This window comes from Meriones unguiculatus, chromosome 1 (assembly GCF_030254825.1).
Source record: "Meriones unguiculatus strain TT.TT164.6M chromosome 1, Bangor_MerUng_6.1, whole genome shotgun sequence".
Taxonomy (NCBI): Eukaryota; Metazoa; Chordata; class Mammalia; order Rodentia; family Muridae; genus Meriones; species Meriones unguiculatus.
This window is the reverse complement of record NC_083349.1, coordinates 37,437,172-37,451,616: the sequence shown is the minus strand read 5'-3', so window position 1 is coordinate 37,451,616 and position 14,445 is coordinate 37,437,172. Positions and strand designations below refer to the sequence as shown.

General features: G+C 40.2%; 1 pseudogene; it reads left to right on the top strand.

Moving 5' to 3' along the window:
* The first annotated feature begins 8,830 nt into the window (after positions 1–8,830).
* LOC110539715 (prohibitin-2-like) lies at positions 8,831–11,049 on the top strand (annotated as a pseudogene).
* Positions 11,050–14,445: the final 3,396 nt, after the last annotated feature.

Below are 14,445 nucleotides of genomic sequence, written 5' to 3'. Positions count from 1 at the left end.
ACTATGAAGGTATCATCCAAAAGTTATGCACATCCTTTCCAGTATCACTTGAAAGAATATATACATAATATAGCTTCAGAAAAGAAGTGTCCTGTTAAACTTTCTTATTTTTCACATCTCAATCATAGTCACTCCTTCTCTGCTTCTGTTCCCTCCCTCCCTCTCACGTCCTATTATCTCCCCTCTTCCACTCCTCAAATAAGTGGAGCCTCCCCACTACCAACTTAGATCAGTACATCCAGTTGAATCATGGCTTCTTCTACTGTGGCCTGGAGAAGTAGCTCCACCATGAGGAAGTTATGGAAAAGCAGGCAATGAGCCCATGTCAGAGACAGCTTCCTCTTCCCTTTCTAGGGGAACCCACATGTTGGCCAACCTACCCATCAGCTATGTAAGTGTAGGGGGCCTTGGTGGAGTCCATGTGTGGTCCTTGGTTGGTATATTAGTATCCATAAGCCCCCCTGGGCCCAGGGCTTCTCCTGGAGTTCCTGAACCCTCTGGGTCCTTCTAATCTTCCTGACTCTTCTACAAGGCTCACTGCGCTCTGTCCAATGGTTGGTTGTGAGCCTCAGCGTATGTTTCAATCTGCTGTTGGGTAGAGCCTCTAAGACAACAGCTTTGCTAGGCTCCTGTCTGCAAGCAGAGTAGAGTATCATTAATAGTGTCAGGGGTTAGCTTTCTCCCATGGGTGGCTCTCAGGTAGGGCCAGGCATTGGTTGGACATTCCTTCAATCTCTGCTCTATTTTTATCCCTGCATATCTTGTAGGCAGGGTACATTTTGGGTTGCAGTTTTTCAGTGTGGATTGATGTTCCCCTCCTTCCACTAGGAGTTCAGTGTAGTTAGAGAATGGCCTCTTCAGTCTTCATGACCCCTGCTACTCAGAGTTTCATCTAGAGTCATCCTTATGTCCTCCCTGGAGGCAAACCTGTCATAGGTTTTCAGCTTGTCTCAGAGATACTCATTAGACTCCCCCAACCCCCACCATGTTTTCTCTTCTCTCTGCAGGCCTTTAAGCTTTCTTACATGACTTTTTTCTATGTGGCCCAGGGATTATATGGTCAAATAAACAAAGACAATTGGAAAAATAGCTGTGTCTTTTCTGCCCTTTCTTCAGAGTTCTGAATTAGACAGAAGTATTAGTAAACAGACACCAGACAATCTCTGCTGTGGTCTGCTTTCATCCTTCAGTTAATTCAGTTCTTTATTTATACATGCATTTGCTTATTTATTTATTAACAAAATCCTTCTTCCTGTGTGCCTTACTTTTCATATTCTGGCTGTCTAGAATATCATTACACAACACTGACAATTCCAAATTAAATTCCTGCCCAGCATCTTGATTACTGAACAGAGCAGACTGACTCTACTATATCCAGAGCCTCAGGTACTCAGTTTAATAACCAGACAATGGTAAAAAGCAAAACAAAATAAAACAAAAACAAAAATACACAACTGTCAGTAAGCACTTGAAAAGTTGTCTACCTTACAGATTTGGTTTGAGGTACATTACAGCTTGAGAGAACACAGGTCACTCATGACTGTGTGAGAAAATTATCAAAGAACTAGAAATATTTCATTTAATTTTAGTTGAAAGTTTAAACATGGGAACATAGGTTTACATTCCAATGTTGTTTGCAATAATTCTCTCTGTGTTCAACTTGTAATGTCAGGATAAAGATGGCATCCAAAGCATCAGTGAAGAAGATTTGTCAAGATGGTAAAAAACATCTACATCATGGTGAGCATTGGGCAAGTCTAGGTTTAGGAAAACACTGAAGTGTTCTGTGCAGAGGAGGGATAAATTGCTGCTGTTGAACCATAAGAAAACAAACTAGAAAGTAAGTCAGTGTATGGCATTTTGACTAGGGAGAAGGGATAAGAAAATTCAGAGCAGTATACTTAACATCTTAACATGTATCTGTGAAGGGACCACAGAATCTTGGGGAATGAGAGTAGAAAGGAATCTTCCTTTTCCCCACCTTCACTTCATTGAATGGGGCCTTGGCAACAGGGCCTAGTTTGACAACTAGCAACTATTTAGAAATTGAATTCATTTGAGTATCATGTGACTTAATAAACTTTGTATAAAATAGAGACTTTTATGAAGTTAAATCTCGGTGTTTTTATATTGGGGGGAACTACTGACAGATCTGGAAAGCAAGATGGCTCCTTTGAGAGAGCTGCTTCTTGTTCCTCTGGCTTTTACAACTGTTTCAATTGTCAGAAGAGAAGAGCCCACTTAAGGGGGAGTACCCCACAGCCAGGGTATGGGTGAGAGAAGGGGGAGGAGTGAGAAAATGGGAGAGCCTATAGATCCTATGAAACATCTGACCCAGAGTCTCTCGACAGACTCTCAGTTCTGGGGACCCTCTCATTCTGATGGGAGCTGTTTGTTGGCTGAGAAAGCTAGTCATGTTTGTGTCCCTGGCTTTGTCTTCTTGGCTGTTGCTCCTCAATCCCCTGTACTGCAGCTTTCACCATCTCTATGCCAAGAACTTTCACTTTCTTGCTGCTGACTGCTTTCACTTTTTTTGTGCTCCTTCTTGATTTCTAATCTTTTGTTCATGACACGGAATGGACTTGTCACTTCCCCCAGACAACCGGTCCTTATTCTGAGACCATTCCCAACTGCCAACCTTGATGAAGAATGAAGAGTTATGGAGCATAGTAGAAAAAAAAAAAGTACTGAAATAAGAACTATATGACGAAAACACCAAGACTAGTTCCCTTAGATTCTTTCAGTGATTTTGGTCTGGGAGAGAAAGTTCCTTTTCCACATGGATAAGGATGGCCCCTCTCTTATGAGGGTCTTAATGGTCTGTAAGAGGGACGGGCAGTAGACAACCCTGCATATACTCAATTATTTTAATATGTCTTATACCTCTTCAGAGAATGATGGGAGAAACAGAGTGGGTATCAACACAACCGTTCTGTGTATGCTCCATTTCAAAATTACTTGTAGCTCATGTCTCCTCAGATATCCATGAAAATGAATGCTTCATTGCAGAGACTAGAAATCCAGTAAACTTGCTTCAATTTTTCCCCCTCATGTAAGAACTTAACTAAAATGCCTAATCCATCTGGATGACTAGTACATGTTTTGTGGGTTTCTAAATCAACTCTCATTTCCATTCCTCCTGTCAGTTTGAGACAGCAGACCTTAGAAGTGGTAATATGCTTGAGTTAAACTTTCCTGGGTCCATCTTTTAATGACATTGAACAATGTAATTCCACCAGGTTTGTCATCATTGGACCACCTTGGGCATTTCCCTTGAGTGACCTCAGAATATGAATGGCTAAGGAAAGAAGGGGTAAGAAGCAAGTTCTCCCATTAGAATACTAGGCTACTGTCATTGGAATCGAAACTGCCCTCTGCAGGGTCATGTTTGGGCAAACTTTCCCCATCTGGTGGTGCTGTGTGAGGAAGTTGTAGGGCCTGACTGGCTAAGGCTTCTCATGGAGTGGACTTTGAGGGCAGAGCACTGCCTGTGGTCTCACTTGGTAAAAATGTAAGGTCAATGGCTACATGTTTCTGTCAGCATGATCTGAGACATTCCTGTTATCATTCTTCCTCTGGCATGATTGCTCAAAATCTCCCAAGACCAGAAGCTCAAATAAATCCCTGTTCTCTGAAGTTGCTTCTACTAAATATTTTTTTCGAATGATAAGAAAAGTAACTGCTATCAAAAATGAAGGGTTTTTTTTTTGTTTGGTTGGTTTTGGTGGTTGTCGTATGTTTATACATGTCTGATGGTTCTGATGCCTTTGGAAAAGGTTTTCTGGGTAATATTGAACAGTTTGAAGAATTTGATAGATAGTGCCTGGAATGCTGCAAGCAGACCTTAAAAGGCTATTCTGATCAGAAAGATCAGACTGATTGTCAGGATCTGCACAGGAAACATTGAGCTCCCATAGTTTCAGAGATGGAATCAGATATTTCATAAGACCAACAAGGTGGCCTTTCTGATGAAGAATCTTCCTATATTCTGACAGTCTCTGGCAATTAGAGTGAGTTTGAGATGAAAATTATTATATATGTGCCTTGGCAGAGGGAATTTTAACTAGCATATAGCATGGCTGCTCGTTTTAGACAAATTACAGTGATGGAATAAAAAGTAGATCAAAATAGCTGAAAATGGACAGTTTTGCAAGAAAATCTGCCTGAGTACATTTAAATAATTGGCAGGGAGTTTCCAGTCAAAGCAGCAAAAGTTAAAGGGGTTAGTTCAACAGCAAAAGTAGTTACTGGGACACTGTCATCAAGACCTCACAGAGTGAAAAGTGTGAATTTACTTGAAAACCTTTTCTTTAGAAATAAATGCTTGAAAGATGTAGCTCTCTCTCTCACTTCGGAGTCTAACCATAGCCTTGAGTGAGGCCCATTCATTCTGATGAATCTTTTCCCTGAGAGGAATTGTGTGTCATCTTCCTTTCTGGACTGACCTCTGATTTTCATCTTTTATATTTAATACTCACCTGTAGAAGAAGATTCATAATACCTAAATGTCATAACTTGTGGCTATACAAGACTTGCCTTCCTTTCTTGTACTTAATATGCTCATAATTACTATCTGCCGTTGAGTTGAGTTGGGTTTCTGGTGACTATTGAGGTAGGTTGACTCCTGATCCAGAACTTGAAAAATATGTAAGACTTTGAAAGTAAAGGAAAATTTCGTGGTGGAACATTTCCTATTTAAGGAGACTTTCAGGAACAAAGGAGGATGAACTGGCTGAACTGTGAGTTCAGACCAGAAAATATTGGACTTTGGAAATCAGAGAACCTTGCCCTTAGAATTGTGGATGAATTCAGCAAGCGCAACATTCAAGGGAACACGATAAGATAAATTATATGAAGATTAGCCTAGCAACCTTAGGGGAATATGGGAAAGGGAAGGAAATGAATGGGAGGCTTCTGACAATAGGCAATAACAAAGCTTATGTTGCAGAGGTCAGAAAATGCCAAAAGAACTTTCTAGAATGTTTCATGTTAGGCTGTTTTCTGCGACCACAGTTGTCTCTGTCTTAAGCACTTAGCATGTCTGTCACATAGAGAATGTAAGACAACTGTTCCTGAATTTAAAGACAAGAAAAATGAACTACAAACTACAAATACCTTGTGGCACAAGGTATTTCATGTTAGAATATAGCAAACCCTTAGCATCAACAGATTCCATATGGATCAGAAATGTGTCACTGCTGACACAATGTGATGAAGCCTGTCACAGCTGGGAGAATACCAAGACATTTTTGGCCATTTGTATCTTATTAAATGAACATTAACATATACTTAGTACTTATCTAGCATTTGCATAAGGTATCAGAAGTAATCTAGAGATGATTTAAATTGTACAGGAGTATGTGTGTATGTTACATGCAACTATTTTGTCAATTTAGCATCCTTGAGTCTAGGTCATCTTTTGCAGATCGTGAGAATAATTTCTCTTCAAGAATGAGGGACAACTTTGCTTTGAAGCTTGAAATACTGGAGAATGATACTCTCTTCATGTTTCTGTTCTCTCATTAGCAGACATGATAAACATGAGATGTATATAAAATATCTAGATAGATGGGCGAATAGTCAGATAAAAAGGAGATACTAGAAATAAGTCTGAGCTTTCGATCCATAGCTAAAATTTCTACTCCTGAAATGCTAAATGTAAGTTGTGAGAAAAGGAGAGACACGCCCATGAGTCACAATGAGAGGGTTTTCATTTCCAGCAGCTCTTTGTAGGGCTGCTTTTCCCATGGTTGAGATGCTTGTCTCAGAGCCTGATTCTCCCCATCCCTTTGGGGATGCAGGAGGCTCAAGGTATTTCCGAGACCCGTAAGGAGAACAGTGAACAGATGGAGCCGCACAGGTTTGTTTATCACACAGCTGTGTGCGTCTAAAACCTGTGGTGGCCATAGATCACGGTGGTGAACTCAGATTCTTGTAGTTTGCTTTTATCCCTTCCCCCACTGACTTCTGAATACAATTTGGGAAAAAAAAATCAGTAAACAATTTGTAACATAAAACAATTGTCAAAATAATGCATTTTAATATGAGTAACAAAATATTGAGCGCATGTATATTTTATAGAAAAACCAGCATTAAATACATAAATATTGTTTTATATACTGGCTCTTCATTTAAGTGTTTGATACTAGGGTGTGGTATGTGAATGCAAAATGATATTTGCTAGTAGTTAATGTTCTCACTCACGCTCAGACCAGATGGTACTTTGAAAAGACTCTTACTGTGCAGTGAAAGGAACAGAGAGTCCCAGACTTACGGTAGTTGGACTTACAGTTTTTCTAAGTACATATATGCTAAAATAACATGCATTTACCAGAAACTACAATGTCTTTTGACATTTGACTTGTTTCCAGGGCAACGATATGCAGTATAGTATCTTCCTGGGGTGCTGGGGGCTCCCATCCAGCCGTAAGTTCACAAAGATGAACAACTAGTGCAGAAAGACCCAGTGTGCAGTATTTACTAAGTTAAATGAGATATTCCACAGTTTCCAAAATACGTTTCTTATGAGGTAGGCTAGGCTAATAGATGATGTTGGCTGTATCAGATATCCTAAATACACCTTTACCATATGAAATTACCATGTTTAACTCTATCAAAAATTGAGGACATGTATACTATGAAAAGACTTACTTGTGCTTTAATTTTCAGACTTGTAAGTTTGGGGTTTATTTCTAAAAATTCATTTATTTCATTCTTTATATGAATGTGTGCTCATGAGTACATGTGAGCATCTGTGTGTATGTGTGTGTGTTTGGGTGTGTGTGCATGTGTACATGCATGTGTGAAGTTGTGAAAGTCAAGGAACAACTCTTGGAAAGTTTTCAGTCTAATTTTATGTCAATATGCCACAAGCTAGAGCCATTTGGGAAGAGAGAACCTCAAGTGAGAAAGTACCCCACCATTTTGGCCTCTGGAACATTTTCTTTCTTTCTTTCTTTCTTTCTTTCTTTCTTTCTTTCTTTCTTTCTTTCTTTCTTTCTTTTTTTCTTTGTAGTTTTGCAACCATAGCTTTTTTATTATCACATTACACAACCCCACATATTTGCATAATTAGTTAACTACACAGACACTTTGTTAACAAGAATCCACATTCATTCTGATTTATTTAGCTTGGACAGAATGTGTCTTTTCTGTTGTATTAAACCATCCCAACCGCCTCATCCATTTCCCATTTCCTTAGGTGTCCCCTGGTTTTGTGATAGTTTTTCAGACGTCAGGATCCTGCCAGTTATAAAGACCTCTTGTCAGGCACATTGTCAGGCTTCTCTCAGCTTAAACTGCTATGAATTTTCTGTCACAATTAGGCTGGGGTCGTGAATTTGGATTAGTGATTGTCTGGGACAGTCCAGACCATTGTAGGTGGTGCCACCCTGGCTGGGCCAGGTGGTTATGGAGTATATAAGAAATCAGGTTGAGAGTCTTGAGGAGCAAACCAGTAGGGAACACTCCTCCCTGGCCTCTGCACCAGTTCTTGCCGTGATTTCACTGGATAATGAGCTACAAGCTAAAAAACGAAATAAACCTTCTCCTCAAGTTGATTTTTGTCACATTGTTTATCACAGCAATGGAAACCCTAAGATAGGGAGTTTGTTCTCTCCTGTCAACTTATCAGATCCCGAGATACAACTCCAGTCCTTGGTCCTGAGTATAAGCTTCTCTACTACTGAACCATGTGGCTGGCTAGGACTTCTTAATTGAATACAACTTAAGGAAGAAAGGGGACATGAATTAATCTGAGGCCCATGACAAACTGGAATGGGATTCAACAAAATTATTATAATTTCTCTCCTCTTGTTCTAATTACCAAGGAGAATTCTGTCTCCTACAAAGATCTGTAGCCTGCTGGAACCTATGCTGATCATGATTCTTTTGAGTTTCTTGCTGTGGTCATTTCTACAAATAAAAGATATTAAAATGATCTGTGCCTAAAAGTGTTTGCACTTTGTACAGATTGCAAATTGGGTGAGTTGGTGTGGATTTAAAGGATTAGGGATACTCTCATAGCTAAATAGGATCTAAAGTGTAAAGTTCTGAATGTGATAAAACTGGTTTGGATGAGTATGTTTACAGCGTTGTTAGGGCCACAGATTGGGACCAAACATCAACTGACAAAATATGCATAGAATCAAAACACACAACAAGTCTAACTGACTTGTGGTTGATTCCTGACTCCAACAATGGCCAGACACATGGTGTGGTTCACGTTGTCTGGTTTCTGAGCTGAACATTTTCTTGAGTTTGAAACAGAAATGTCAGCATTTCCCTCAGTATGGTTATGGGGGTGAAGTGGCCTACAGAATGTTTAACCGCTAGCCTAACGGCTTTCACCAAGTGAGGATTCCAATGAAAATGGTTTTCCATTATTAGAGAAATTCTTAACAGTTCTAATTATTTTGTAAGAAAACTGATACGAAGATTAGAATTTGTTGAAGTGCTGTTAGTTCACTGGACCCTAAAGACATGTTTTCTTGGAGATAACAAAATCAGAAAATATATGATGATTTTGGGAAATACAGGTGTGACAAACATTACAGTCAAGGCATGCATTAAAGAGTGATAGACGAAGACTGAAAATGGGAGGCAGCCATGTTTAATTTCTTTACACTCTTGTGGTGGTTTGAATGAGAACGGCCTCTAGAGGCTTATATGTTCGAATACTTGATCACCAGGGACTGGAACTGTTTAAAAGGATTACAGGGGACAGCCCCCAATCCTCCTGTGCAAGGCGAGGCCTGTAAACGGGAGTGGGTAGAAGCTGGCGGGCATCCCCTCCTGACCGCTGGTGCCGCTGCCTTCAGGAGGATCAGACATGGCCCAGAACTTGAAGGACTTAGCAGGATGCCTGCCTGCAGGACCTCGGGACATGGGCACTGAGCTGAAGCTGCTGCTGGGGCCTATGGCGTCCGCAAATTCGTGTTTACCCTGGAAGAGGGCCTTAGAGCCATCTTCTTTAAGCCATCTTCTTTAAATCGTATTTGTGTGTGTAACAAGATACAGTCCCGGCCGAAGGCCTTCATTTCAAGAAAGCCTGGTTCCTGTCCATCATCTATGACATTCTGGTGACACCCTGAAAAATCTCCTCCCCCACAGGCTCCAAAGAGCTGCAGATGGTGAACATTCCCCTGCGTGTGTTTTCTCAACCCAATGCGCATGAGCTCGCAGCATGTACCAGCGCCTAACGGCTGAACTGTGAGGACCGAGTGCTGCCGTCCATTGTCAATGAGGTGCTCAAAGAGGGTTGTTGCCAAGTTCAATTCCTGCTAATTACCCAGCAATCTCAGGTGTCCCTTCTGATCCCAAGGGAGCTGACAGAGCGAGCCAAGGACATCAGTCTCATCCTGGATGACGCCCAGAGCTGAGCTTCAGCCGAGAGTACACAGCTGCTGTGGAAGCCAAACAAGCGGCCCTGCAAGAAGCCAGGTGGGCCCAGTTTTGGGTGGAAAACGCAAAGCAGGAGCAGGGAACAGAAGACCTTGCAGGCTCAGGGGGAGGCTGAGGCTGCCAAGATACTTGGAGATGCACTGAGCAAGAATCCCGGCTCTATCAATCTCTGAAAAATCTGGGCCACCCAGAACATCTCTAAGACGATCGCCACAACACAGAACTGCATCTATCTCACAGCTGACAACCTTGTGCTGAATCTACAGGATGAAAGCTCTACTCGGGGAAAAGGTAAGAAGTGAGTGAATGGCAGGAAAACCACCAGAGAAATGACTGCATCTGTCCTCCGGTTTGAGGGGCCAGAGAGGGCGTCAAGCCCAGCATACCCTGACCGAAGCATCATGTGATGGATTCCTCTGTATCTTCTCTCTGTATCTTCCCCTGTATCGGAAGACCAGCCCTTTCAGAGGGTTTTCCTCCTCCCTGTATTGGCCCTGGGGGGCTGGGACAGTGTGATTTCTTAGTAATTTCCTAGGGTGTTGTCCCTTGCTCAGAATGGGGTGTGTGTGGAGATAACCGCCATCCCAGGACTTCTCAATAAATAAAATCTTTATTACTTAAAAAAAAAGGAATTATAAGGATTAGGAGGTATGGCCTTGGTGAAAGAAGCATGTCGCTCGGGATGGGATTTAAGGTTTCAAAAGCCATGCCAGGACCAGCACACTCTGTCTCAGTTTCTGTTCTCTCTCTTTCTTTCTCTCTCTCTCTCTCTCTGTCTCTCTTCTGTGTCTGTTGACAGATCAGGTTGTAGCTTCCAGTTACTTCTATAGAATCATGGCTACCTGCTACCATGCTCTCTGCCATGATGATAAAGGACTAAGTCTCTGAAATGGTAAGCAAGCCCCCAATTAAATGCTTTATTTTTATATAAGAATTGCCTTGCTCAGGCTATCTCTTCACAGCACTAGAACAGTGACTAAGAAAAATCTACAGTGTGTTTAAAGGCAATTTTCTAACTTCCAGTATTCTAGAAGACCTTTCCACTATTAAAGCCTGTATATAAAATGGGATCTACTAATAAGAGGATGCCAGGGAGCTCAGGCCAATCTGATGGAGGTGATTACTCAATTGAGATTTCCTCTGGGTAGGAATGCCCAGGTTGATGTCAAGTGGACAAAAACTAACAATGACAGAGAGATACATTTCAGGTTGAATTATATTATCTTCTGGGAAATTTTTGTGGTGAACCAGAATAATGTCCAACTCATAACTTTTGTGGAAATCAACAGAGCATATAATGAGAGTGTTACTGAAGAAATGTGTCTCTTCCTGGGGATTTGGATGTAGCTAGGTGACATATAGCCAACTAGGAACTGCACAAAAGGCTATGTTTAGGTAAATACTTTTACTGTCTCCTGGCCAAACATGCAAGCTATAAAGTCAGGACCAGTCATTCATTTGCACACCTGAATGCAGTGGTGTTTATAGGTGTTCTGTTTCCTTGTCTCTGTAGGAGAATATTGTCTTCGTGAATTTACAAAGCTCAGGACAACGACAATGAAGATATCTTAGAACACATAAGAAACTCATAGGGGAGGAGGTCCTCCCCAATCAGTGGACTTGGAAAGGAGCAGGGAGGAGATGAGGAAGGGAGGGTGGGATTGGGAGGGAATGAGGGGTGGGATACAGCTGGGATACAGAATTAATAAAATGTAACTAATAATAAAAGTTAAATAAAAAGAAACTCATAAGAGTGAAGAGAGCCTCTTCTTCAACAGCTATGAATATCATGAAATTATTAATATATGATAGTTGTAAAGCATAGATTTGTTCTTTTTTGGCTCTTAAAACTAAATAAATCAGTAGCAATACCAATACATATAGAAAACCTTTATCTTATTCTTGAAAATCATATGTGGCCACAGTCCTATGTCCAATTAGAGGGACAGATTTGGGTGTCAGTGTTTTCCATTGAAGCCATTTGTTTAGAATATTCATTTGATAAAGGGGCAAAGTTGTTATTTAACATGTCTTTTAATGACTCCTTGAATTATTCAACATGTATATCAACTGCTGAAAAGGTAGGTGTATTTCCAGTGGTTAGGTCCTTGGTAGGTCTCAAATTTTACTAATATTTTATTTTATAAGTAATAATATTTATTTTATAATAAATAATATTTATTTTAGAAATGATATTTGCTTTATAATTAATATTTATTTTATAAATAATAATATTTTATTTTATAAATAATAATATTTTATTTTATAAATAATAATATTTTATTTTATAAGTTTATGTGAACTTTATGTTTATTAGTAAACATAAGTTAATTTTTTAAGCTCCAGTTTTTTAGTTGTAAGTTTGGATTGTGATGACAAATCACTATACTACTGCAAAGTATTGTTCCAATGATCCTAGGAAAGCATTGTGAATAAAAGTCTAATTGACTGATTCTCAAAAGGATAAGGAACCTTTTCATTTGGTAGAGAAATCCTTGAAAATAACTCTACAAAAATGATAAGGACCACATTGGTCTTTTGTAAACAGATGTTAAAGTTTTGTGCTCCTGTTGGAAGAGGTGGTACACTGAACAGTCAATAGCAAATGGTTCATGGTCCAAGGTGACTCAAGAGGACAAACATACCCCAGCCATATAAAAAAAAAAGGAATGCTAATGGACACAAGACTTGTGAGTGAGTGCAGTAACATGCAAAGAGATAGAGGCGAAATATGAGGAAACTGACAATGACTTCATGAAGGAAATTTGACTGGTTTTGAACTTACAATGAGTTGGATTTTAGAGTACAAAGGGCAGAGTACAGGAAATCTTATGAAAAAAGGGGGAGATAGAAAGACCTGGAGGGGACAGGAGCTCCACAAAGAGAATAACATAACCAAAAACTCTGGGCCCAATGGTCTTTCTGAGACTTATACTCCAACCAAGCACCTTGCATGCAGATAATCTAGAACCCGTGAACAGATGTAGCCGATGGCAGCTCAGTGTCCAAGTGGGTGTCCTAGTAAGGGGAACAGGGGCTGTCTCTGACATGAACTCAGTGACTAGCTCTTTGATCATCTTCCCCTGGGCTGGGGGCAGCCTTATCAGGCCACAGAGAAAGACAATGCAGCCATTCCTGATGAGACCTGGTAAGCTAGGGTCAGATGAAAGGGAAAGAAGACCTCCCCTAGCAATGGACTTGGGGAGGGGCATGGGGGGAGATTAGAGGTTAGAGAGGGATGGTGGGATTGGGAGGGGACGAGGTAGGGGGCTACAGCTGGGATACAAAGTGAATAAATTGTAATAAATAGAATATAAATAAAAAGAAAAAAAGCATATATTTTTGTTTTAATCCCAGGTATCAGGATATGGGGCTACTTCAAAGCAGCTGACAATAATTTGCCTTGTCCTCTAGCAAGAAGCACGGTTTTGCCAGCTCAGATAGTTTCTGAGAGTGTGTGAGATTTGGAATTCTGGAAAATTTTCAGAGGCGTGTAAATGTTAGAGCCCTGATTGGATGCAGGGGAGGGGGATTGTTGGTTATTGGTCATTCAAGGAAGCTGGTTGAAGTTTCTTAGTAGTCGTGCTCAAAGAAGAAGCAAGAAGAAAGAAACTAGATACAGAGTGATCTCTGTCTCTGTCTGTTTCTCTATCTCTCTGTTTCTCTCCTTTATCCTTTCTCTACTGACTAGCGATAGGCCATGAAACCAGGGGAATAAAGTGCAGGGAATAAAAACCCCACAAAGTAGCAAAGACCAGATATAAGCAAAGAGGGAATAAAAAGAAGGAAGTTAGATTCAGGGATCTGTCTCTCTCTTCTCTCTATCTTTCTTCCTCTCCTATTTAGTGATTAGGGGGGTGAAATTCCGGTGATAAATTGTGGGAAAAAGAAGAACCCACAAAGTAGCTTAAGACAAGCCACACCTGCTGAGTTTTGTTTTATCATGGCATTTTTCAAAAAGCTTGCCTTTCTGCTTGCCCCATTTAACACCAATGCACATTCAAAAAGCCTTTGGGAAGGTACTGTTCTTGCTGTGGGAAGCGCTGGTGCTGGAGGAAGAAGATCAAAGGAACCTCTGGAGTGATGTCCTCCAAGTACACAGCCCAGTTAAACCCTTCATCAGGACCTTTTCATTCTGTGCTGTGCCCCAACATGAAAAGGAAGATGGGATCAAGTAAAAATGAGAGATGTTTGTGCATTGGTGTATGTATTCTAAGTCGTTCTGAGTTCGGTGAATTGAAATTAGGTTTGGAATCTTTTGACTATCAGTTTTCAGACTGAGATTCTGTATAGTAAAATCGTGTATAATCTCCGTAGACACCTGTGACACTGATGTTATGATACTATAATAGTAATAGCTCTTTTCATCACAAATAGCAGTGCGAGAAATTAGGAAAAAACAGTGGCTTCTGAGACCTGTGGGAATTGCAATTTCAACTTTCTCAAACTGTATAGATCTGTAAGAGTTGCAATTTTATTTACATTGTAAGACTTAGGAATAATTACTATTCTGTAAACTGAAAGAATCACAAAGTGTGAGAGTGAAAAATGTCCAAATACAGAAGTTTGTGTTTTCCTACAACTGAGTGCTGTCTACATTTTAACATTGTGTGTTTAAGTTGTGGGTCCATAAGATCACAGCATAACTGCATGCAGACATTTTCATATATCACAGAGAAGGCTGAGCACAGAAGAAGATGAGAGCCAGAAGCATCTCTGAACATCCAGATATTAAATCTTTCTTGTATAAATAAGACATTACAGGATTAAACAGAAAATACCTGCTTCAGACTGTCTCATAGACTGTGTCTCCAAAAATTATTTATAGTCTATTATTTGTTTCAAATCCATACCAGCAGTAAAATTTAAAACTTTGTAAAGTTAAAGGATTTCTTCTCAGTTCATAGGTCAACAATGTTGAGCAAGAACTTAATTTAGTAATAATAGTACTATCTAAGTATAATCAAAAAGCTATCAGACAAAATAGTTTCTCCCTCTGGGGAGTGCAAACTATTCGCCAGAAATGGAGAATACTGTTCAAAT